This window comes from Paroedura picta, chromosome 8 (assembly GCF_049243985.1).
Source record: "Paroedura picta isolate Pp20150507F chromosome 8, Ppicta_v3.0, whole genome shotgun sequence".
NCBI classification, from domain to species: Eukaryota; Metazoa; Chordata; class Lepidosauria; order Squamata; family Gekkonidae; genus Paroedura; species Paroedura picta.
Genome location: NC_135376.1, coordinates 7,220,900 through 7,247,288, shown reverse-complemented (window position 1 = coordinate 7,247,288; position 26,389 = coordinate 7,220,900). Strand labels below are relative to the sequence as shown.

At 48.7% G+C, this 26,389-nt stretch overlaps 1 long non-coding RNA gene across 2 annotated transcripts; it reads right to left on the bottom strand.

Moving 5' to 3' along the window:
- On the bottom strand, positions 1-25,009 carry LOC143842568 (uncharacterized). 2 transcript variants are annotated; one of them, XR_013233182.1, is made up of 3 exons: positions 24,990-25,009; positions 2,185-2,272; positions 1-125 (listed from the first exon to the last, which is right to left on the bottom strand). It is a non-coding gene; the product is annotated as an uncharacterized LOC143842568 (long non-coding RNA). The 2 variants fall into 2 exon arrangements; XR_013233183.1 differs by lacking the exon at positions 24,990-25,009 and adding an exon at positions 8,004-8,221.
- Between the last annotated feature and the right edge of the window lie 1,380 nt (positions 25,010-26,389).

Genomic DNA, 26,389 nt, shown 5'->3' with positions numbered 1-26,389 from the left:
TCCATATTACTTAGAATGATTTGGTTGTGCCTCAAACAGTTATTTGATTACTTCCATTTCTGCCATTCAATGGTTTGGTCTAGCCTGGAGGTTGGCAACCTTCGGAACCAACATTCTGCTTGGTCCTGTGAAAACGAGAAGGGTCCCTCTTTGAAACAGCCGACAAGCAAGCCTTCTCTTTCAAAACGGGAACAAACGTGTCTTTTCCAAAACAGCTTTTCTTTGGGCTGCTGCTGTATAATTTTCGCCTCAGCTTGCCCTCTGATGATCTTTTGACATTGTCGTGGTTTCTCTGCTGGTGTCCCCAGCCGTGGTAATTGCTGCTACGAGAATCCGCTTATTCCTTTAAATATACGTTCGAGAAGTAAGGGTTTCTGTCTGCCCAGGCGTCTGGGACGGAGGTCAGACTGGAAACGGGGGCATTTGGCATTGGGGAGGGAATCCTGGCCCAGTGGTCGGGCCATGCAGAAGGTCCTCAACGCAGTCCCGGCACCTCCTGCTGGAAGGTCTCCAAAGCCCCTCTTAAAACAGACCTTTCTGACCCTGCGTGGGACTCCGGAAGGTCAGAGGAAATAATTTTGAACTTAACGGGCCTGTGAGCTGCCCTGGCACAAGGCGTCTTCTCCTGGGGAGCCAGAACAGTATAGTGGTTGAGAACAATGGACGCTGACCTAGAGAACTGGGTTTCATTCCCCACATGCAGCCAGCTCGGGGGGCCTAAGGCCAGCTTGGGGCAGTGGTTAAGAGTGGCGGCCTCTAATCTGGAGAGCTGGGATTCATTCCCCAATCCTCTTTCGCATGCAGCCAGCTGGCTGACCTTGGGCTTGTCACAGTCCGGGTAGAGCTGTTGTCCCAGATAAGTTCTGCTAGAGCTCTCTCTGTCCCACTTACCTCAGACGGTTTTGTTGTGGGGAGAGGAAGGGAAGGGGATTGTAAGCCGCTTTGAGACTCCTGCTGATAGGGAAAAGTGGGGTATAAAAACCAAGTCTTCTTCTTCTTCATCTTCTTCCTTCACCTAGACTTTCTAGATGGTCTCCCATCCACAGACCTGATTATGCTCAGCATATGAGATGTCAAAAGAAGAGATGCTCAGAGGTGGTTGGCCTGCCTCTGAGCAGCAACCTTGGTCTCCTTTGGGGGTCTCCCATCCAGGTACCATCCAGGGTTAGCCCTGCTTTGCCTCCAGGATTCAGCCGACCTGTGCCATCCAGGTCAAGGCATCTCCAGATCTTTAAGATTCATCCTTTTAATCACCATTCCCCAGGTGTGCCATGGAAATTTGCTCTGCCCACTATCCCAGAAAGGGGGGGGGGGGGATAAAGATACACTTTCAGTGAGACCGGTTGCCGACATAGAATCATAGAATCATAGAGTTGAAAGGGAACCCTCTGGGTCATCTAGTCCAACCCCTGCACTATGCAGGACACTCACAACCCTATCACTCACCCACTGTCACCCGCGACCCCCTTGAGCTTTCACAGAATCAGCCTCTCCATCAGATGGCTCTCCAGCCTCTGTTTAAAAATTCCCAAAGACGGAGAACCCACCACCTCCCGAGGAAGCCTGTTCCACTGAGAAACCACTCTAACTGTCAAGAACTTCTTCCGGTTGTTGAGACGGAATTTCTTTTGAATAGATTTCATCCTATTGGTTCTGGTCTGTCCCTCCGGGGCAAGAGAGAACAACTCTGCTCCATTGTCTACATGGCAGCCTTTTAAATACTTGAAGATGGTATTTCTGCATGTCATAAATTTAATACAAATCTAGGCTGCTGAGGAAGTCCATCGAAAAACCAATTCAACCGGAGTGTTTTCCAGCTGTCTTTTGAACAAACCGTTACATTGATCACTGCTTATTTGGGAGCCTCGACTCTGTGTTTTGTTTCTTGGTTTGTTTCACTTCCTGGAGATCTCCAAGAATGGCACCAGTCATCCAGGTGCCAGCGATCAGCGCCCCTGGACAAAATGGCTGCCTTGAAAGGGTGGATTGTACGGCAGGAGACACCATGCAGGTCCCGCTCCTTCCCCAAACCCTCCCTCCCCGCGCCCCCCTCCCTGAATTTCCAGAAACTCCCCAACCCAGAGTTGGCAGCCCTACCAGTAAGACTGCACTGGGTGAATGCACTTGTTCTTTCCCGTGCCAAGAAGTCTGAGCCGTTAGACGTTTCCCGCCCCCCAAATATACCTTGTGTGCAGGGGGCAGGTATATCGACTCCAGTCTACGCCACATGCATCTCACCGGCATTTAGCTCGCCTCCCGGCTTCTCAATGAACTTTCTCGCCATGTAAATAATAACAGAACGAAAGTTATTTTTAGGGTTGGCCCGCATCCTCGGAGTTCCCTTCCCTCTCCAGCCTTCTTCGTCCCCCCCCCCCAACACCCCAATTCCTCCAGGCCCCAATAGGAGACCCATTGTTCTCCCTGTTTGACTTGGCAAAGCCCCAGGCCCAGGGTTCAGAAGGTATTACTATAAAAGTCAAATTGCTCAGAGTCGGGGGAGTGGGCTGGCAGGAGGTGCGTGGAGGGAGGCCGGGAGGGGTGGGGGCAGGAGGAGCCACGAAATGAGACTCCTGGACGGCTTCCAGCCCCTGGAAGGATTCGGAGAGTTGTGCAGAGTTTGATCTGTCTCCTGGCGTCCCCGCGAGGGCTTCGTCTTTAGCAGGGGGGGACCAGAGGGCGATGCACAGGTCGGACTGCAGCCCGAGGAAGATGAAATCGTTGGCTACGGAGCTGGTGATTCATACAAAGAGCAAACGGAGAGTCTCAGTGCATTTTCATTGCGGGGAGAGGGGGAGGTTCCTGGTAGAAATCAAGATGGCCAGCACGGGCCCGGCTGTTGGATCAGTGCCCACGTGGGCTTTGAAGCCTGACCCTCTCACTGCAGAGGTGTGAGGTTCCCCGCCTGGATGGTAAGGAGGGGCGACTTGGTGCAAGGAACCACCCCCCCCCCTGGCTGCATCTTGCATTCCAGCAGCTTGAGGTCTCCTCCCCCCCCCCCCCCATTGTGGATTTCTTAGGGAGACAAAGTGAGGAACAGGCGAACTGAGGCTGGAAGCTAGCAAATGAAGAAGAGGAGGAGGAGGAAGAGGGAGAATAACTGATTATTTGGACCTCCCCCCCTCTTTTACTAACTGAAGGATTTTGAAAAGGTCCCCACCCTCCCCACATCTCGCCATCTGCAAGCTGTACCCCCAGATCTCCAGGAATTTCCGAACCAGGAGATGGCAACCCCATGGACTAATAAATAAACACCCTCTAGGCCAGGGGTAGTCAAACTGCGGCCCTCCAGATAGCCATAGACTACATTTCCCATGAGCCCCTGCCAGCGTTCGCACATTAAGTGCTCTCAAATTGCTTCTCGCTCATGCCAGCCTTGTGGATTAATGGCCTCAAGATTCTCCTGTCATTAACTGCTTTGTCCAAGTAGGGATGCCAAGCAACAGGGCTGATTCTGCACTTACTTTGTTCATTCCGTTGTGGATCCTGCTGAATCCAGGGCCCATTCTGCACACATAGGATAATGCACTTTCAATGTGCTTTGACAGCTGGATTTTTCCTGTGCAGGACAGTAAAATCTACTTCTAAAGTGCATTGAAACTGCATTATCTATTGTGTGCAGAATAGGCCCAGATTGAGTTTAACTCGAGTCTTCCTCCAGCCCCCCCCCCTTGAAACAGAAAAGTGTTCTGCACTCGATTGTAGATTGTAGTAGGGGGGGGGGAGCCAAATACAGCAGGAGTCTCTTTCTTTTCTTGAATTTGCAGGGGGAGGGGAGAGGACTGGAGACAGTATAAGACTCTACGGAGGTCCCTCCCTGCCTCAAATCCTGCTCACTCCCAAATCCACCCCTAAAGTCTGCAGGTATTTCCTAACCCAGAGATGGCAACCTCATGCTCATGCCTTGCAGCTTCCTTTATGGAATATCCCAGTCTAGCACCCCCTCAAACTTTGGCTTCTTTTTTGCCTGTGGGTAAGAATTACTCCCCTGCAGGAAAATCTCCCAGAGGCCTCACTGTTCTGAAATTGCCTCCTGAATGAAGGGCAACAAAAGCCCAAGGGGGGGGGGGACTCACAGAGAGATGCAACAAGCAATCTCTTCTGAGGACAAGTCATTCGGTTTCATCTTTGCAGGGAGGGTCCTTGAAGGGTCCTTTTAGCTGCAGAAACTCATCGATGCATTTCCACGAGGAGCTGATTGGAAGGTGGCTAGGCCAGAACAGTAACTCAAGCAGAGACAAAGCAGGCCGCCTCTCCCATAAGTATGCTGTTTGGGCCTTGCAGAAGCCTTTGTTTCATGCCTCAGAGCCCGCTCCCTGTGACACACAGGTTGGGAATTACCAGGTTAACTAAAAACCTCACCCCCACCCAGCCTCCCCCCGCCCCCGATGATGTAGCCAAGTGCTTTGAAGTGTTGCATTATTAGTTGGAAGTGCTCAGCTCTTTTCCTGCTGTAGGAAGATATTTTAATTTCCTTTTTTCAGCTCCAAACGTATCCAAAACTAATATCTTCAGCAAAACATAATAACCTCGATTTGAAAACGTATGTTTCACATTCTTTTTAATCATTACTAATGGGGGAAGTATATAGAGCCTCTTGTGATGCAAGGTGGTAAGGCAGCAGACATGCTGTCTGAAGCTTTGCCCATGAGGCTGGGAGTTCAATCCCAGCAGCCGGCTCAAGGTTGACTCAGCCTTCCATCCTTCCGAGGTGGGTAAAATGAGTACCCACCTTGCTGGGGGGTAAACGGTAATGACTGGGGAAGGCACTGGCAAACCACCCCGTATTGAGTCTGCCATGAAAACGCTAGAGGGCATCACCCCAAGGGTCAGGCATGACTCAGTGCTTGCACAGGGGATACCTTTACCTTTTATGGGGGAAGTGGGAGGGGGCAAAGGTATGGCTGCAGTCCCAGCATTTGACCTGGGAGGAGCATCAGCCCATGTTCTGTGGCCCTGTGCAATGCCATACCCTGCACAGGAGGCACAATGTGTACTCTGAGGGATGCCAGCTCCAGGGCAGGAAGTACCTGGAGATTTGGGCGGGGGGGGGGGAGGAGCCAGGGAAAGGAGGAATTTGGGATATGTATTTTGGAGATTTCTCACTAAATTTGTTCTTAGGGCAGGGAACATGAATAAATCTGGTGAGCCCCCTGGTGCTAAGTGTAAGCGATCTAGCATTTGTCATCTGTGCTCCCTCTTCCCACTCCTCTGTGTAGGTGTTTGGGGGGGGGGGGTTAGGGGGTTGAATACTGTCAATTCTTTTAGGATTTTGATTTTATTGTATGTTATGTCCAGAGTGTTTTAATGGGGTTTATGGGGCTTTTTATATGGACAAATTGTAATAAGAAAGAAAGAAAGAAAGAAAGAAAGAAAGAAAGAAAGAAAGAAAGAAAGAAAGAAAGAAAGAAAGAAAGAAAGAAAGAAAGAAAGAAAGAAAGATTTCAACATGCAATAAAGGAGTGGAATATAAACCACATGAATGAATGAATGAATGAATGAATGAATGAATGAATGAATGAACACACAAACAAACAAATAAATAAAATGTCATGGAAATCTGCATAAGATTGTAACAAACTAATATCACTTGCTCCCGTTATCCTGCTTTGTTCTGGACCATCCATGACAGCAGGCCAGGTAACAGGTTAGAACAAATATCAGAGATACCTGGCCCAATGAGGGGGCACCCATCCGACAATATCCCCCCCCCCAGAGTGGGTGTAGGCAGGGGGCCCAGACAGATAGTCGATGTACAGCCTGACCTCAACCATATGCCTGGTGAAAGCACCATTTTGCAGGCCCTCCAGAACTTCAGGCGCTCCATAAGGGCCCATGTTTTTGCCAGCAGCCCATTCTAGCAGGCTGGAGCAAGGCCAAGAAGGCCCTGGCTCTGGCCAAGGCCAGGCACACCTCTTTAGAGCCAGGAATCACCAGCAAGTTAGCATTTGCTGACCTCAGAGCTCTTCGGGGGATGTATACAAAGAGGCAGTCCCTCAGGTACTGGGGAGGTGGTACATCTAAAGGTGTATAGGTGTAAACTCCTTGAATGCAAGGTCTCTCTTAGTCTTAACCTGAGAGCTGCCCTTTGACCCCTCTTCTCTCTCTCTTTGTCCTCTCACTTGCTTCACATGGCCAGCAGTGCAGACACATGTCTCTGCAGGTGTCTCCTCTTGATATCATGCCCTCATTCTCCCCTTTGCACACGATGCTGGACAAGCTGGCCATTTGTGATAGAGAGAGGACTCTTTAGATTAGGTTTCTCTCTCTCTTTTTAGCTACAATCTAAATATGAACAAGATTGATGTGAATAAATGTGCAGTGCTGTGCAATGTACTTCTCCAGAGAATTATTTATTGCACGCGATGGGGGAGAAGTGGCTAAGAAATCCAGTAATAATAATAATAATAATAATAATAATAATAATAATAATAATAATTATTATTATTATTATTATTATTATTATTATTATTGACCCAGGCTTTCCCTTCCAACTTTATTATTCCATTATTCGATGATTTGATGATGATTTCTGTCACTGGGCAAAACTCTGCCGTTTCAATCAAATTTTCCAATAAATAGTTTTCTCCAAACTGTCTCAGTCCCACCTCCCTTAAAAGGTGTCTGTTGTGGGGAGAAGAAGGGAAGGAGATTGTAACCCACTTTGAGACTCCTTTGAGGAAAGTGGTGTATAAAAACCAGCTCTTCTTCTTCTCAGCAATCCCTTGATTGAATCCTCCACCCCGGAAACCTGTCAGGTGACCCCAGACCCACCACAACCACACGAGCTTGTGAACAGATCACATGTAAATGTGAACATTTAAATGCCTCCTAGCAGGTTTTCATATTAGATTAAGGATACTTTGACACCCCAAGGAGCCGAAGGCAGTGCACGCTTGTCTATTTTGCCTCACGGCCAGCCTGTGAGGTGGATCAGGCTGAGAGACAGAGAGAGATAGACAGAGACAGAGACGAGACAGAGATGAGACAGAGACAGAGACAGAGACTGCTGGCATCATGAGAGAGCAGGTGGGAGAGAGGTGAAGGATGTGAAAAGCATCTTTGAGTCCAATTGGAGAGAAAAACAGGATACACATTTCTTTTAAAAGCTATAACAAAATTAAGCCCCCTTGGGGTTCCTTTGCTTTTTGGCCCAATATGTAGACTTGCTAACCAGACCGGTCAGTTCGTATTCAGCTTTCCAGTCTCAAGGAGAGAGCTGGTTTGTCAATAATTCCCCAAGAATTGCAACTGATCGCTAAACTACAGAGATCGCCGATTTATTATTCATTTATTCAAAACATTTATTCCACTTCCTCCAGAGGAAATTAGAGTCTTGCATGATTGATTCCATCACAGGGGCTCTCCAGACATCTATGGACTACAACTACCACGAACCCCTGCCAGCACAGCCAATTGGCAGAGGTTCATGGTAATTGTAGTCATGTTCTATGGCAGGGGTAGTCAACCTGTGGTCCTCCAGATGTCCCTGGACTACAATTCCCATGAACCCCTGCCAGTGTTTGCTAGCAGGGGCTCATGGGAATTGTAGTCCACTGACATCTGGAGGACCACAGGTTGACTACCCCTGTTCTATGGTATTATCCCCTCCTGAGCCCCCCCCCCGCCTCCACCTTCAAATCTCCAGGTATTTCTGAACCTGCTGGAGATAACCAAACCCATTTGGGTCTCCCTGGAACTCATACCTTGAGAACATGAAGAGATTTTAGCCTCAGCTTAGGAGATAGGTCACCTCCTCCTCTGTCGTCATGGAAGAAACCACCACAAATGCACACTCAAGGAGCTCACAGTGGGCTCGTGCGGAGAGAACATCTCCCATCTGTGTTTCCATGGCACGTTTCGCTCGGCAGCTCTGAACTTTGTGTCCCACTTCCCCTCTTTCATCCCCCCATTTTTTGAGAACCCATAATTTGCAAAAAGCCACATGGGTTGCTTTCCATTTTCCGTCTGCCCTCGTCCTCCCATCTGCGGTTCCCGAAACTCACCAGGGTTCTCTCGCACTCAAATTTTAGCACTTCCTCCTCTTGCTGCACCTCATTAGGTTTCTTCAAGACGCACACACTGTTCTCTCTGAGCATTTAAAACCTTGGCATCCAGGAAAGCCACGGAAGCCAGGAAGGGTCCCCCCTCCTTGAGGGATCTCAACCCTGCAAAGCGGATCTTGTCAGAAGGGTCGTGAGATCTTGTGGATTTCATACTAAAAGCTCTGTTTTCGTAAGGCCCGATCGAGTGGCCTTCCTAGAGGGTTTTCATGACTGCAGGCGTTCCTGGAAGGACGCAAAAGGCAGAGTCATGCGTCTGCCTTGGTTTATGGAATGTCATCTCATCTTTCAACCATGTTAATGAAGCCGATCCCATACTTTGCTTCTAAGTGATGCAGGACCTGGGACCAAGAGAATGTGCTGTCCAATTGCCACTGGCTCCTGGCATATCTACCTATCATCTATCTACCCTACCTATCATCTACCTACCTACTGACCTGTCTGTCTGTCTCTCTCTCTTCCTCCTTGCCCTCTCCCTCTCAGTTTTATGGACTTCCCCTGCCCGCAAGCAGGCTCAGCGTGGTTCTTGTCATTCATTTCACACACATTATAAAATCACAATTGAAACTTAGATAAAAACTTTGTAGTGCTCTGCTATCCAGCCTGCTAATTAGCAAATCTGTGTTGGGACTTTTGCACTTGGCTTGGTCCTGAGTCCCTCCAGAAAGACTGAGTTACAGAGTAGCAGAGCGTTTGAAAGTGAGGCAGGTGGGGATGAAAGAGCTCTGACAGAACGGCTCTGTGAGAACAGAACTATCAGGGCTGTGATGAGCCCAAGATCACCCAGCTGGCTGCATGTGGGGCAGTGGGGAATCAAACCCACCTCACCTGGTTACCGCTACGCCACGCTGGCATATGGGACGCCTACTTCTTTCCTGAGGTATCTTTCATCTGTCGTTTTCCTTGACAAAAGCACTTAAATGGATTGATTAATAAAGTATTCTGATCTAGAATCATAGAGTTGGAAGGGGCCTCCTGGGTCATCTACTCCAACCCCCAGTCCAATCAGCTAAAAGACAAGCAACTGCAGGAGAAGTAACATGTCATGGCCAATCAAATTAAAAAAAAAAAAACCTTTCAGATTTCATACAGAGATTGTCAGAGGTAACCAGGACATCTGACCCAACAGAATATCTATGAGGAAGAGTCCAAGAGCAGTTCAAGTTTAAGAAGTCAAATGACTCAGCCTATCTGTTATCTCTGTGGGTTCATGGAAGGAAGTCATGACTCCTGGGCATACACAGTAGTTAAAATGTCCCCCCCCCCCACCAGATGGAGGGCATAGCATCATGAGGCAATTTGTATTTTAATTCAAAGTTCTATCTGGAAGTGATAAAGGCTAGTCATAGGAATCACAGGAATATCACTGTAAAATCATACAATGCCTTTGGTGTTTCTTTGTGACATCCAGAGAAATCCCAGAAGTGTTACAGGGTAGCTCTAGGAATCACAGGACACAGTGGTTTTACCATAGACTTTTTAGTGATTCCTAGAACTACCCCATGTCACTTTGAGGTTTCTCCTAAAGTGCCTTAGCTGCATTTGAGTCCTGGCAACCCTAAATTGATATAGCAGGTACAGATAAATTTATTTTTATTTTTTAATTTATTATTAGACTTTTATATCCCGGCAAACCAGCTCTGGGTGACGGTGCAGCACAACACTACTAACTTCCCTCAAAAATGTAGCTCGCTGTCTTGAAAGAGTTAAAATGTTCTGAAAATGAAGATATGGAAAAAAAAATATTACAATGCTCACTGATGCAAGTACAATACTAGGCAAAACTTCCTGGTCGAGGATGACTGAGCAGCAGATGAGCGAAAAGCATGGCTGATTTTGGGGAGGGCAGCCAGCATTCTTGGAGCAGGGCTGAGGAATGCAGAAACGACCATTTTCGGCCTGAATCTACAAGGCTGTGCTCCGGGTCCGACTTTACGGCGTTTTCCGCCATCGAAATGTCTGAAGGGCCTCTGAACTCGAACATGGAAAGAGATGTGAGGAGCGATCTGGACTCATTGTAGGCCAAGCCTAGAAGCCTTCATCTGGTTCCAGGAGCACCTTGCTTGGGGCTGGCTTGCTTGGAGGTTGGGGGTTCTGCACGGAGAACAAAACAGACTTTTTTGTGCTCGGCTAGGAACTACTTAGAGCCCCTTGTGGCGCAGAGTGGTAAGGCAGCAGACATGCAGTCTGAAAGCTCTGCCCGTGAGGCTGGGAGTTCGATCCCAGCAGCCGGCTCAAGGTTGACTCAGCCTCCCATCCTTCCGAGGTCGGTAAAATGAGGACCCAGTTTGCTTGCTGGGGGGTAAACGGTAATAACTGGGGAAGGCACTGGCAAACCACCCCGTATTGAGTCTGCCATGAAAACGCTAGAGGGCGTCACCCCAAGGGTCAGACATGACTTGGTGCTTGCACAGGGGATACCTTTACCTTTACCTCTAGGAACTACTTGATAAAACTACCTGGAAGCCTCAAGGCCAAACGTAGGAGGGGCTGCAAAGAGCTAATGAAGAAAAGGTTATCTATTTCCAGCTTGGTCTTGGGGCTGAACTCATAGAATCCTAGAGTGAGAAGGGGCCATGCAGGCCATCTAGTCCCAACCCCTGCTCAATGCAGGATCAGCCTCAAGCATCCAGGATAAGGGTCTGTCCAACCGCTGATTGAAGACGGCCAGTGAGGGGGAGCTCCCGACCTCCTTAAGCAGCCCATTCCACTGCTGGACTAGAATCATGGAACCCTAGAGTGGGAAGTGTCCATTGAGGCCATCTAGTCCACCCCCTGCTCAATGCAGGAACAGCCTCAAGCATCTAGGAGAAGGATCTCTCCAGCTGATTAAGACTGCCAGTGTGGGGGAGCTCCCCAGCTCTTTAAGAAGCACCTTCTACTGCTAAACTACTCTGTGAATTTTTTTCAGAGGAAGGGTCCAGAGCAGGGGTAGTCAAACTGCGGCCCTCCAGATGTCCATGGACTACAATTCCCAGGAGCCCCCTGCCAGCAAATGCTGGCAGGGGGCTCCTGGGAATTGTAGTCCATGGACATCTGGAGGGCCGCAGTGACTACCCCTGGTCCAGAGCAAGGGAAGAGTCAAGCCACCCTCCCTCCCAAGTTCTTTACATGATCCCCGTTGAGCATTGGTAGTGAAGGCCCTTCCGGTGGCCTTCTCTTCCCCAGCCACTTGACTTCTGGTTTCGATGGATTTAACTTTGGCCAACTCTTCCCAACCGTTCGCCCATGCAGTCAGGACTGCAACCCGAAAGCAGGGTGCCGAGGCACCCGTCCACAGTGCCGGGACTCTTGCAAAAAGCTGCTAGAACTCCTTTGTGCTGCCACGGAGCTTCGGCTCCCGAAAACTAGAGCTGCTGAAATACCAGGAAAGGGCAGCAGTAGGCTGAGTGTTCGTTCCCTTTTCCCCAAGAGGAATTCTGGCACATTCTCTAATTCCTGGAAGGACGTCCAGGCGAACCAGTTTGCTTCTGTTTTGTCTGCCCTCGATATTTTGTCTCGCTTCAGTTTCTCCTCATTTGCACCATTTTCCCCCCAATCAAGATAGGCAAGGCTCTCCGGTTGCAGATCGCAGACAGCTAGAATGCAGGCATGGTTGTCGGGTCAGGCAATTGACATCCGTGCCCAGGATCGGGGCCCAAGATGCCGGACTTAGGTGGACCTTCACTGGTCTGATCCAGCTGGGCTCTTTTTACGTTCTTACATTCTTGGGTTCTTATTTCCACTTCCCATTAAGTGGCAGCCAGCAGAAAAGGGGCACAATGCCAGCTGTAGCATTATGGCATTTCTGGGTTTTTTTTTTAATGAAAGTTTTAGGAGTCACTGCAAACTCTATGGTAAAACCATAGAGTTTCAACTAGTTTCTAGAGCTACCGTAATGTTGTTGTGACTCCTACAGTTACTTCTGACTTTTTACAGAAGGTGATGTGACACTTAAGACAATGGGGCAGTCCCCTCACCCCCCCCCCCCAATATCCCTTGCCAGTGCCCTCCCCCAACTACCAGGAAGCATTCTGGGAGAGAAGCAGGGAGAGAACCAGACCAACAGAGAAAGCCAGAGAGTCCAAACCTTGAGCCTGTAGAGTTCATTCCCCTGACCTGGCTTTCTCAACCATGAAATCCTAGCTTTCTTGATAGTCCTGGAAGGGTTTCCTGAAGGGGTGGGAGTTATTTATTTTTCTATATATTTTTAATTTGTGAAACATTTGTTGAGTGATGTGACCGCCACCCAGCTCTCCCCGAACGGCCAATGATTGCACTAGAGGTCATGGGGAGGGGCCCCAAATCGACATGTACACAGCCATGTTTCCTAACCATATTCTGCATAATTGTGCTACTTCTGGGATTTCTCAAAGTCTGCAAAATGTTTCATGGTGTCTGTTGTGGGGAAAGGAAGGGGAGGCAATTGTAAGCTGCTTTGAGACTTCTTCAGGCAGTGAAAAGCGGGGTATATAAACCAACTCTTCTTCTTGTAGTAGGGGTTAAGACTGCAAGCCAGGTTTGATTCTGCGCTCCCCCACATGCAGCCAGCTGGGTGACCTTGGGCTCACCACGGCTCTGATAAAGCTGTTCTGACCAAGCAGTGATATCAGGGCTCTCTCAGCCTCACCCAACTCACAGGGTGTCTGTTGTGGGGAGAGGAATGGGAAGGCGACTGTAAGCCACTTTGAGACTCCTTCGGGTGGAGAAAAGAGGCATCTAAGAACCAACTCTTCTTCTTCTTCTGTTACAGACCCACAGAGGGATGTCCATGCATCAGTCAGCCATTGATGCGCACAATTAACGAAACCACAGGAGGAGTAAGCCAACGAGCCAATCCGAGCCTGAACTGAAGAAGCTTGATCCAGACGCATTTCACAAAGACTCTATTCTAGCCAACCTGTGCTACCCAAGAGGAATGAAGTCACCGATTTGACTCCTAAAATTTCACCAAGTGGCTGAACCGGCTTCCGTGAGATACTCAGCATTACTCCTGGACCGTCTAGCAGATATAAGGATCTCGGGGGAAGCACAAACCTTGCTATTGTGATCGCCTTTCTGGTGGTAGCAATAAAAGGGGAGGGGTGTGTGTGATAAATTACCGGGCGGAAGATCCTGGAGGCAGAGTCGCCTTGCTTTGAGCGCCGTTAATTGGTCTGCATGGGGTGTGGGAGATGCAGGCAGGCCCTTCCCTTCGCAAAGGGCGACGGGAACATTACTCTCTGGGAAAGCACTAAACAATTTGCCGCTAATTGTGATATCATCAGCAAATCTGAACAGCTGTTCGCTCCAGCCCAGAGCTGTGGTGGGCCAAAGCAAACAATGCCCTGGGTCCCAATCGGCGAGAAGCACTTTACAAGACAGCTGGACTCGGTCTCGAGTTTCCAGGTCCCTCTTTTCCAGCCATATTGCTCTGGGCCTGACCCCCTCTTTCGCTTGGTTAATGAAATTCCGACTGGCAGAATTTTTTTTATCAGATCCATGGCGCGCCGTGGAAAAGCACACCAACTGTTCAGAGATTACCCTCCAGGGCGGATCGTCTCCACCCAAGACCGTTGTCGCTGAGGCTTTCGCCCAACGCCTCCAATTTGGCCAATGGAGTATGAGGTCTCATCTTACCAGATGTGGCCTTGGGGTTCCATCAACATTCTACGTGTGTTCTTGGCTTTCACGGACCACCAAACTCTGTCGGCGGTGTCATTCTGAGGAAGTCGAGGAGAAAGGCCCTGGCAGCCCAAGAGACGTTGCCTGCCATGGCGGGTTGACTGCAGAGATAGATCGGATTCTTTCCCAACCACGTGTTCAATCTAGATTCATCACACCTTCAATATATGTATGTACGTGGTGCCTGGTGACAACTGACTTGCGGTGTTCCCATGCCCATCCCAGGGCTTTCAAGGCAAGGGAGAAGCAGAGATGGTTGGCCGTTGCCTTCTTCTGCAGAGCCTTCCTTGGTGGTCTCCCATCCAGGCACTGATTCTGCTTAGCTTCCAACGTGGTGTGGTTACCTTCCACCGCTTGGTGGAAGGTAACCACACCACGTTGGAAGCTAAGGGATATACGGGATATACAAAGGCTATAGGGATATACAAAACCCACTCATTTACCTTCATGGTATTTCTAACTTCCTCTTGGCTTACATATACATATGAAAAAGTCTTTACATCATTTCTATACCAGTATTGGTATACCATCATTTCTATACCAATTCCTGAATTGTTTTTGTGAACACTGTTGTGAACCATAGAGACATGAAATCCTAGAGTGACAAAGAAATTCAATTCCACCATGCAGCCTTCCTTCCCATGGCTTTGATATAGGGATATGCAATAACTACTCATTTCCCTTCACGATCTTTCTATCTTCCTTAGGGCTGACATTTACATGTATATCATCTCCACTTCAGGAGAACTTTTGTGATTCCCAATTTTTTCTTCTGAGCACTGGTGTGAATCCATAGAGTCATGAAGTCCTAGAGTGACAAGGATATTTTCAGGATACCTGGTTCCGCTTCCTCCACCATGCAGAAAAACAAACGTTGGAGCATCTCCAACAGATGACACTGCAGCCTGTGCTTGTAGATCAGGGGTAGTCAACCTGTGGTCCTCCATATGTTCATGGACTACAATTCCAATGAGCCCCTGCCATCGTTTGCTGGCAGGGGCTCATGGGAATTGTAGTCCATGCACATATGGAGGACCACAGGTTGACTACCCCTGTTGTAGACCGCTGCTGAGGAACAGCCTAACTTCTTCTGGGTAACTGGTTCCATGAGGAAGTTCCTCCTGATATTAAACAAAAATCTGCCCTCCTGGAATTTAAACCTATGAGATTCAGTCTTCCCTCTGCAGTACTACAGAACAAGTCTTGGCCCTCTTCCATGAGACATCCCCTTCAGGCATTTGAACAGTTTGATCGTGTCTTCCCTCGTCTTTGTTTCTCCAGACTGCACATACCCAGTTCCCGCCACCTTTCTTTGTTTTCCAGACACCTGACCCTCTGCTGAACTTGTTCCAATTTGTCTATAGCTTTCTTGGAAGATGATGCCTTTAACTGATCCCAGTACCCCAGAGAAGGTCTAGTCAACACATGTGAATCACACAGCATTCCTCGAAACTCTGAAGATGTAGGACTCCATGTTGAGCGCTGACTGCTGTGAAGGGCAACCCAAGTGATTAGAGTCTGTGCTAGCAAAGCCAACCATGATGTTTCCAGATTTATAGAATCATAGAGTTGGAAGGGTCCATAAAGGCCATCTAGTCCAACCCCCTGCTCAACGCAGGATCAGCCCTAAGCATCCTAAAGCATCCAAGAAAAGTGTGTATCCAACCTTTGCTTGAAGACTGCCAGTGAGGGGGAGCTCACCACCTCCTTAGGCAGCCTATTCCACTGCTGAACTACTCTGACTGTGAATTTTTTTTTCCCTGATATCTAGCTTATATTGTTGTACTTGTAGTTTAAACCCATTACTGCGTGTCCTCTCCTCTGCAGCCAACAGAAACAGCCCTGCCCTCCTCCAAGTGACAACCTTTCAAATACTTAAAGAGGGCTATCATGTCCCCTCTCAACCTCCTTTTATCCAGGCTGAACATTCCCAAGTCCCCCAACCTATCTTCATAGGGCTTGGTCCCTTGGCCCCAGATCATCCTCGTCGCTCTCCTGTGTACCCTTTCTACATCCTTCTTGAAGTGAGGCCTCCAGAACTGCACACAGTACTCCAGTTGTGGTCTGACCAGTGCCGTATACAATGGGACTATGACATCTTGTAATTTTGATGTGATGCCCCTGTTGATACAGCCCAAAATGGCATTCGCCTTTTTTACCGCTGCATCACACTGCCTGCTCATGTTTAGCTTACAGTCCACAAGTACCCCAAGGTCTCGTTCACACGCAGTGTTACCTAGAAGCATATCCCCCATCCAGTAGGCTTGCTTTTCATTTTTCTGACCCAGATGCCGAACTTTACTAAAGAATCTTTATTAAATTGCATCTTGTTTTCATTTGCCCATTTTTCCATTGTGTTCAGATCTCATTGAACTCTGTCTCTATTTCTATAACAGTACCTTTGTTTTAGCTGGGGAAAGTGTGTCACTGCACAGACAAATGATGGAACTTTGGAAGTTTTAAAGCAGAGGCTAGATTGCTATCTGACAGAAATGCTGATTCTGTGAACTTAGGCAGTTTAAGAGTGGTGGGCAGAAGGGATTGCGTCTGAGCTTGGCTCTTGTGGCCCTTTCTTGCATGCCCAGGGAAATGCCCATTGCCACTTTGGGGTCAGGAGGCAAACTTCCTCCAGGCCAGACTGCCCAAGGATTCTGGGTTTTGGAGGGGGAAATCATCTGGGTATGGAATTAGGGTCATTGTGGGTGGTCAGGTAGTTTTGAATTTCCTGCATTCTGTAGGGAGTTGGACTAGATGACCCCGGAGGGCTCTTCCAACACCAAGATTCTAGGATCCTCAGCCACTTTGAGACTCCTTCGGGTAGTGAAAAGTGGGGTATACTTCTTCACATTCTGATTGTGACCGCAGAGATGAGTGCATGTAACATCAGCTGTTCTGACACATCGAATCAAGAGCAACAGGTTGTGAAGTGACTGTATCATGCCATTTGTCCCTTGGTCAGATGTCCAGGGGGTTTAGCATGGGAGAATGATTCTGCCCCCCACACAGAAGAAGAAAGGCCATGACTTTCTTCGATTTTGACATCTACGTCAACAAACCCAAGGGACCAGTCCCAAGCGACTGGTTACCTGGTCTTCTAGAGCAGGGGTAGTCAACCTGTGGTCCTCCAGATGTTCATGGACTACGATTCCCATGAGCCCCTGCCAGCGTTTGCTGGCAGGGGCTCATGGGAATTGTAGTTCATGAACATCTGGAGGACCACAGCTTGACTTCCCCTGCTCTAGAGTCCATGTTTACACCAAGGGATGCTCTGAGCTCCCCTTTTAGAGGCAGCCTGGGGATTGTCTGCGGAGGAGGAGAGAGCATTTGACGTCTGCTTTTAGCAACGTGCTTTAAAATAACCTGTCTGCTTGTCAAGGTTATAAACAGAGGGCTAGACAAATTGCCTTTTGAGTTGATTAAAGTACTTGGGGGAAGCTCGTTCCCATGTGGCCGAGGCTCGCTGGGAGAGGCCATGGCCATCTGAACTGTGGGACTGTCTTGCTTCATGTGGCCTTGATGCATCTTGGATTCCCCTCTCCCTAGACGGCTGCATCGAAAAGTATCTGGAATTCTACCCCGGGCAGAACAGCTAAATTGCTAGCCAGAGCTCGCTTGTGAAACACCTTGATTTCAGGAATGGAACAGCTTGCCAAGTTCATTTCCATGCCTACTTCAAAGTTCAGGGTGCCGGAATTAGTACGTAGGGGTAACCCAGTCCGTGAATGCTACAAAAAACAAGAAAAAGGTTCCTCAGAGGTCCAAGATCATCTGCATGTGATTCTTTAAGGTCAGAGCACAGGCTTTTCATAGAAGAGAAGACTCAAAAGTAAATTTGGGTTTTACAGAAGATTCAAAAGACAAGACAGACATCCGGTATTGTCAGTTTCATATTTGATATTAACAAGATGCCTCATAGAAGAAGAAGAAGAAGAGTTGGTTCTTATATGCCGCTTTTCTCTACACGAAGGAGCCTCAAAGCGGCTTACAGTCGCCTTCCCTTTCCTCTCCCCACAACAGACACCCTGTGAGGGAGGAGAGGCTGAGAGAGCCCTGAGATTCCTGCCCGGTCAGAACAGTTTTATCAGTGCCGTGGCGAGCCCAAGGTCACCCAACTGGCTGCATGTGGGGGAGCGCGGAATCGAACCCGGCTCGCCGGGTTAGAAGTCCACACTCCTAACCACTACACCAAGCTGGCTCTCGTAAATGTAGCTAGCGGCAATACAGGGCTTGCAGCAGGCACCCACTAGAGTCTTGCAGAGTCTTGTGTCTTCTGTCTCAGCACTTCAGTGTCAACATTATTTCTGCGCATGAAGAAATTATTTCTTTTTTGAAAAAGGAATGATTAGTAAAGACTATTATTATTCTTTATATTACATTTGCTTTATAAGTGATTTTTTATAAATTTTATTTAGTCTTTTAAGTCCCTTTTAATTACTTCTTCCCACAACTGGGAAAGCGTCTGCCATTAATCACTAACCTTAACAGTTTTATATCCCCCTATGTTTTTGTGAATGTCAACTGAACCGGAAGGACATATTTTATTGTTCTAGCAAGGAACTATCCCATCTTCATTATCTTGCTGCAGATTTGTTGCGATGCTGTTTACTAAATTACTACTAATTTATTTTTATTTATTTTATTTATTTATTTATCATACTTCTATACCGCCCTCCCCGGAGGCTCAGGGCGGTTTACATTATAACAAGGAACCTTACATAAAACAGTCTGTAAAACATATACATCAATAACCAACAATTGCAACCAAACACAACACAGTATAACAGTAAACAGTTGTGATACAAACAGGTCCAGGGCTTGTTGATGGGATTCTGAGAGGGGTGGTTTATTGATTGAATTCTGAGGGGGGGTGGGGGGGGAGCAGGGGCCCTTGGTCGCTGTTGATTACGTCTGGTCTCGGCCAAATGCCTGATGGAGGAGCTCCTTCTTGCAGGCCCTGCGGAACTGTTTAAGCTCCGTCAGGGCCCTGATCTCTTCTGGGAGCTCGTTCCACCAGGTAGGGGCCAGAACAGAGAATGCTCTGGCCCTGGTCGAGACCAGACGGACTTCTTTAGGGCCAGGGATCCTTAGCTGATTTGAGGCAGTAGAGCGTAGAGCTCTTTTGGGGGCATAGGCGGGGAGGCGGTCCCTCAGGTACACTGGGCCCTGACCGCGTATGGCCTTGAAGGTAATTACCAGAACCTTTAGTCTGATCCGGAATTCAACTGGTAGCCATTGCAGCTGATGAAGAATAGGCCGGATATGGGACCTCCACGGTGTTGCCGTGAGGATCCTGGCTGCTGCATTTTGAACTAGTTGTAGTTTCCGGGTCAGGGCTAAGGGCAGGCCTGCGTAGAGCGAGTTACAAAAGTCTAGTCTAGAGGTGACCGTCGCATGGATCACTGTGGCTAGGTGTTCCGGGGCCAGGTAGGGCGCTAGTAGTTTGGCTTGGCGGAGATGGTAGAATGCCAGCCGCGCTACCTTTGTGATCTGGGCCTCCATTGTGAGGGAGGCGTCCAGAATCACGCCTAGGTTCCTGGCGGCATGAGCCGTGGAGAGCTGCACGCCATCCAGGGTAGGCAGGCGCGCTTCCTCGCAAGGGCCCTTCCTACCTAGCCACAGGACCTCCGTCTTTAAAGGATTGAGCTTCAGACGACTCTGCTTGAGCCATCTCGTCACTGCTTCCAGGCAGCTGGCTAATGCTTCTGGGGGAGAGTCAGGGCGGCCATCCATCAGGAGGAAGAGCTGGGTGTCATCTGCATATTGATGGCAACCCAGCCCGAACGTCCGTACCAGCTGTGCGAGAGGGCGCATGAAGATGTTGAATAGGATAGGAGAGAGGACCGCTCCTTGTGGGACTCCACAAGTAAGTTGCCGGCGGCCTGATGTTTTCTCTCCTATTGCAACCCTCTGTCCACGACCCTGGAGGAAGGAGATCAGCCATTGAAGGGCTGTCCCTTGTATTCCAGCATCGATGAGGCGGCGAGCTAGAAGCTCGTGATCGACTGTGTCGAACGCTGCTGAGAGGTCTAATAATATCAGCAGTGCCGACCCGCCTCGATCCAACTGGCGACGGAGGTCGTCCGTCAGGGCGATTAGCGCTGTCTCTACCCCATGGCCAGGCCGGAAGCCAGACTGGGATGGGTCTAAGACCGAAGCTTCTTCCAGGTATTCTGTCAGTTGGTTTGCGACTGCCCTTTCTATCATCTTGCCCAGAAACGCTAAGTGAGACACGGGCCTGTAGTTGTTAGGCTCTTGTGGGTTTAGAGATGTTTTTTTCAACAGTGGACGTACCACAGCCTCTTTCAAGCCCTCCGGGAATTCTCCTGTTGTTAGAGATAGGTTGATTATCTCCCGGAGGGGGCCCATTATCTTTATGCCAGCTGTTTTCAAGAGCCAGGATGGGCAAGGATCTAGTGGGCATGTAGTTGGTCTTGTTGTCGCTAGAATCCTGTCCACTTCGGTCAGCGTGAGTCGTCTGAAGTTACTCATAGTTTTCTCCAAAGACGGCCAAGGGGCCTCTAGTTCACTTTTTGTATCTAAGGTTGGGGGGAGGTCGTGGCGGAGTGTCGAGATTTTGTCCGCAAAATGACTCGCAAATGCCTCACAGCTGATGTCCAATTGGCTACTGTTTTGTTGCCCTTCAATCAGGGCAGTGAGAGATCGAACTACCTTAAACAATTGAGCTGGGCGTGAGTCTGCAGATGCGATGGTAGCCGAGTAAAAATTGCGTTTTACTGACTTCACCGCCATCTCATAGGCTTTCATCTGCATTCTATAAGATGTTCTCGAGGCTTCGTCACGAGTCTTCCTCCAAACTCGCTCTAGCCGTCTCAGTTCCCGTTTCTTGTCGCGAAGCTCCTCGGTGTACCAGGGAGCTCGCTTGAGACGGAGCCGGAGAGGGCGTCGGGGAGCTATCTCATCAATGGCAGTCAGCAGTCTGTCATGCCAGTCACTGACCAGGCCATTGAGAGAAGTGCCGGGAGGCATTGGTTCCCGCAGAGCGTTCAGGAATCCTATTGGATCCATAAGTCTCCGCGGGCGAGCTAAAATTTGCTCGGCGCCCAACTGAGGAGGTGGTGGAAGCCTTAGCCGAGCCTTTAGAGCATAGTGATCTGACCATGGCACGGCTGTTGTTGTGACCAGATCCACATCCAAACCTACGCCGAAAATAAGGTCCAGGGTGTGGCCTGCTTGATGGGTGGGGCCAACAACAAATTGCGAGAGCCCCAGTGTTGCCATGGTTGACACTAGGTCCTGTCCAGTTCCAGAGGACAGTAGCTCAGCATGGACGTTAAAGTCCCCCAGGACTAGTAGACTGGAGAACTGGGTTGGTTGGTAAGTTGGGCTAATTGGTTGATTGAGCTAATTTACTCTCTCCTTATATCAGTAGTCTTATGATTTTTGTTCCATCAGAGAAAGTGTGCCTGCACATGAAAGTTCACGCCTGGAACAAATTTTTGTTGGCCTTTGGACTCACATTTTGTCTTCCTTTAAGAGTTATTAATAGAAACTGCTACTTAAGTTCTATAATCGTTTCATTTTTGTGCACACTTCCCGATAGTCAGCGTAACCCCCCTCCATTGCAGATTTTTGTTTCTCAAATCTGTGGTTATTTTTGCCTGCCCGGTTTTGTTTGACTTGCCCTCCTGGAGGCGAGTATCCCTAGCAAGATTCAAGAGGCATAAGTAATGGGAAGACGGCAGCTGAGATCGAATTGAGGCCCTTGTCAAGATCTGTGAACGGCAATGTGAATGTGTGACTCTTGACAACGGCCTTTGCCTGATCCCCCAATTCCTGTGCTACTTGCCAACTTCTGTCTGGGCACCCCGCCTCACACTCATTCCCCAGTCAGCAAATATGGGGTTCCACCATTGTCCTGTGCACTGAGCTGCTTTGATGGGAGTCCTTCTTGTGACTCATCACATCCTGGAAATGTTGAGGGAAAACAGGCCGAGCGGGAGCACAATGAACTGCCAAAGATTGCCCTGTAAATCCATCCAATGAATGCTTTTTTTTTTTAAAGAAATTTTGGCCCTCAGCCTTCAATCGGCCTGAAGAGTGTTTGAGAGAACGCCTGTTCCCTCCGAATATTTCTTGTCCAGCTTCTCCACATCCCGCCTTGAAATGTCCAGAACGGAAATATATTCTTTTCTGCCGCAATTTCAGAGCGAGCTCAAAAGACGTTTGAGACTAATTGGACTTGAAGACGTTCCGGAGATAGGCGCCTCGCAGTGAACGTGGCACATCCTCTGGAGCTGGCCGGGCCTCATTGTACAGCCGTATCTCCCCCGCACAGCTTGGCCAGAGAGCTTTGGCGGGGCTTTCTGGGCCTTGCAAAGAACTAGGCCATGACATCTCTGGAGTCTTTTGTACTGCAGGGTCCCCCCCCCCCCCCACCCAAGAAATGCTCAGATGTCTTCCCTAAAAAGCACATTTTCCTGAGCCACTGTGATTTGCTTTGGCAGATCCTAGATTTGTGAAGACCCAAGAATGTATGTCAGTCTTTCAGTGGGACGGGGGGATCCCTGAGAATTATAGCTCGTCTCCTAACTAAAGAGCTCTGTTCTGGAGAAAGTGGCTGATTTGGAGGGTACTCTCCCAAGCATTATACTTCACTGAGGTTCCTCCCTGCCCTGAATACGACCCACTCCGAAGCTCCACTCCCAAAGTCTCCAGGTATTTCTCACCCTAGAGCTGGCAACTGTACTTCCACGTAGATTTGATGGCATGGTAACCCACAGAGGCCCCCCTGTTCTCCCCAGGCTGCATCCTGAAATCTCCAGGAATTTCTCAACTTGCAGAGGGATTTGGTAACATTATTGCTTGCCACCACTGGAAGCAGAGGAAATCATTAAAAGGACAATAAGGCCTGTTTACAGGAAGTTCTTACCACGGAGTTCCTGCCCGTTCCTAGAAATACCCAGAGATGACAAAAGCTCCACGTGCTGCTGAACAAAAATGATAAGATACGACTCTGTATTTGCAAAACACGAGTGGCTCGATACCCATATTTTCATTTCTGCTCCCAGGGACATATTAATTCTAATTATTTTTTATTTACTTATTTCAGCCGTATCCCATCTTTCTTCCCAGCGGGGATCTGGAGTCAGGTTATTGTCCGACTGGCTCAGGCCAGCAATGTCATAACCCTGCATGACCCCAATCTTCGCAGAGCCGTTGACTGCTGCCGAAACAAAATTTTGTTTGCTTATGAGTCCCTCTCAGGCTTCCTGTGAAACGGAGAGGCAAGGAGACTCAGACTGCAGGTAGAAAAACCTGTTTGGCTTCTCTTTTTCAACTGATATCTGTCTTTGCCTTCGTTTTATTTAGATTCTTCCCTCGCCCCCCCCCCCCGTCCCGGAGGCTTAAGCTGGCTTCTGAGATCAAAACCGAATTCTGAGAGGTCGAGTCTGCATAACCGGATTTCAGAAAACTTGCCATTTTTACACAGAGTCCAGAAGCCAGGCAAAAATTCCTCACAACTTCCCAGAGAGTCATGATTTATTATTTATAAAGCGCTTCTGACACCAGGTGCCGGACAATTACGAAGTCACAAAGAACAGACTCTGCCGGCAGGCTTGTGATCCAAACAGAAAAGGCTGTGAAAAGAAAGGACACGAGGGGAGAGAGGGAAGGAGAAATGGAGTCCGAGGGAGATCAGAGGCTAAACTCTCCAGAGAACTGTGACGTTTTCTGATTCTCTTTTAAACACGGTCAGAGACAAAAAAAAAGAAAGAGAGAAAGAGAGAGAGAGAGAAGAGATTGGGGAACAGCAGAGAAAAGGGGAAGGGAAAGGAAGGAGGCATGCAAGGGAAGAAATAAATTTAGACCTAAGGTTGCCAACTCCAGGTAGGGAAATTCATGGAAATTTGGGAAGGCAGGTTTTGGGGAAAGGACTTCAGTGGAGTATGAGGCCACTGAGTCCATCCTCCAAGCCATTGGTCATCTTGAGATCAACTGTAATAGCAGGAGAGCTCCAGGCACCACCTGGAGGTTGGCAGCCCTAATTTGGCATTCCATGATCAGAAGCCTGGGCATGGTACAGGGGTGGTCGAACTGCAACGCTCCAATTGTTCATGGACTACAATTCCCAAGAGCCCCTTCTAGTACATGCTGGCAAGGGCTCATGGGAACTGTAGTTCACAGATATCTGGAGAGCTAGAGTTTGGGCATGCCTGCCGTAGATTCAGGGGGGTCTCTGAGTGGGTCTGAACTAGCAGACACAGTCTGAGACTAGTGGCACCTTTAAGACCAATCAAGTTTTATTTAAGGGACTGATCTTTCACACCACCACCATGGCCGCTACACAGTTGGTGACGAGGTCCGCATGGGTGGATAAGACAGGAGACTCGTGTAAAATGGCAAAACTAACTATCTTAGTGAACTGAAGACCAATTGAAGAACTGAAACGACATTGGAATTATTATCTGAAATGTATTAATATGTAAGCAATAGCCATACAGATATGTGATTAAGTCATTAGAATTCAGACAGGGCAAAAATTCTGTTTTATGATGCAATTTGCATTTGAATATTCTTTCTTTTCTTTCTATAATCTATGAAAATCAAAACAATGATTCATATTTTTGAAAGTTTTATTCAAGGTGCATGCTTTCATTTAGGCATAGTGGCGGGATCACAGTTAATCAGTCTCCATTTTACAATTGGGGGCGCATCTGTCCTTTAGTCTCCGGTCCTGACATATTTAATGCTTTTCATTATGTCCCATCCCCCCCCCTGCAGAGTTCAACCCAAACCATTCATCATCACTATCACTAAACATTATAAAGTTGAAGTTGTGTGTAAACACTCCTGACCTGATCGGCCCTCTCTGGGGGGGTGGGGTGTTGTCAATAGGGAGAGAGTGCCAATGAGAACCAATCAATTCAAATTGCACTCTATCAACAAGGGCCAATCAGTTCAAATTGTGTGCAGACAACTCACTCCCTACTTGATTGGCCCTTCCTGGGTGTGTGCCAGCAATAGGGAGAAATAAATGTGCCAATGAGGGCCAATTTTGGGGCTTATCTATCCTCTTCCTGCTGCTTGCTGGGTGGAAGAGGCGCTGGACTCTCTGAAATACCCTGATGCTGGTAAGTTGCCCCATCCCACCTTTTATCTCCCCCAGAAAAGGGAGGGAAGCCAGCTGTTTCATTTGCTTCCTGTGCTGGTCTCATGTTTCAGCTCTCTGCTGAAAAGGACACAGGTGAGCTCCCAGGAAGGTAGGGAGCATCAGTATTTTAAAAACAGAGTCAAAGGACAGACAGAATGCAATGAATGTCTTACCTCACTCCAGTGCATCAAGGGTACCAGCAGAAGGATAAGTTCCACAACCCAGGCCTCCCAGCCTCCAGTTAATATAGGCTGTCAATAGCCTTTCAGTCCTAACTCTGTGATAACTTACAGTCTTCCGTAGTCAGCAATTGTTTTGCTATCATGGTGTGGTGCCTTTTAGACTGGAGTTCTCTTCAAGCACATGGCTGTTATTGCTTAATTGGCTCAGGTGAGCTTAATTGGCTCAGGTGAGCCAGGTCAACTGACAAGGAAGAGAACTACAACTAGAGGCTAGACAGAGGAATGAGGAACTCCTGCAACAACTTTGGAATCTAAGCTCTGGTTTGTCTGCAGCTCCGTTCTCCCCTGCTGGTCAGAGCTCTCTGCCCGTTGTGCTAAGCTCTCGTCCAGCTGAGGCTTGGGTGAAACTGGGTGCTCCAGGCAAGGCTTTTTGTTGTTTAAGGTCACTGAAATTGTGCTATCTAGATTGTTGTTGTTGTATTTGTTTATGTTATATATTAATTCGTTCCATGTATCCCCCCATGTTGTTGTATGTAAACCGCCCTGAGCCATATGGAAGGCCGGGTGGTATAGAAATCACAGACAGACAGATTTGAGGGTGACTCTGGATGCCTTGCCTTCCATGGAAGTGCAGGTCACAAAGGTAGCCAGCCAGGCATTCTACCATCTCATTCAGGCGAGGCTACTAGCACCCTACCTGCCTCCTGAGCACTTAGCAATGGTGATCCATGTGATAGTCACCTCCAGAATTGACTTCTGTAGCTTGTTCTACGCAGGCTTGTCCTTGACCCGGAAATTGCAGCTGGTGCAAAATGTGGCTGTTGGGACACCCTGGAGGGCCCATATCCTGCCAGTGCTTAGGCAGCTGCATTGGTTACCAGTTGTTACCTGGATCGGGTTCAAGGCTCTGTTTTTGACCTTTCCGGCCCTTCGCGGTCTGGAACCCACAGATCTGAAGGACCGCCTGTCACCCTATAACTCCCGTAGTAACCTGATGGTAATTCCTGGCCCCTGAGAAGTTCGCCTGGCCTCAACCAAGGCCAGGGCTTTTTTTTGGTCCTGGCACTGACCTGGTGTAATGAGTTCCCGGGTGAGCTGTAGGCCCTGCAGGAGCTTCCAGCATTCCACAGGGCTTGCAAGATGGAACTCTTCCGCCAGGTATATGGTTGAGGCTGGGGCTTGGAAGATCAGATGCCCCCCCCCCCAGTAGAGATCTCCACCAGGCTAACCATCACTGCCAGTGGGTTGCCGACACTCGGAGGCCCCTAATCCAGAGAGCTGGGTTCGATTCCCTACTCCTTCACACGCAGCCAGCTGGGTGACCTTCAGCTAGTCATAGTCCTGTTAGAGCTGTTCTCACAGAGCAGTTTAGTCAGAGCTCTCTCAGACCC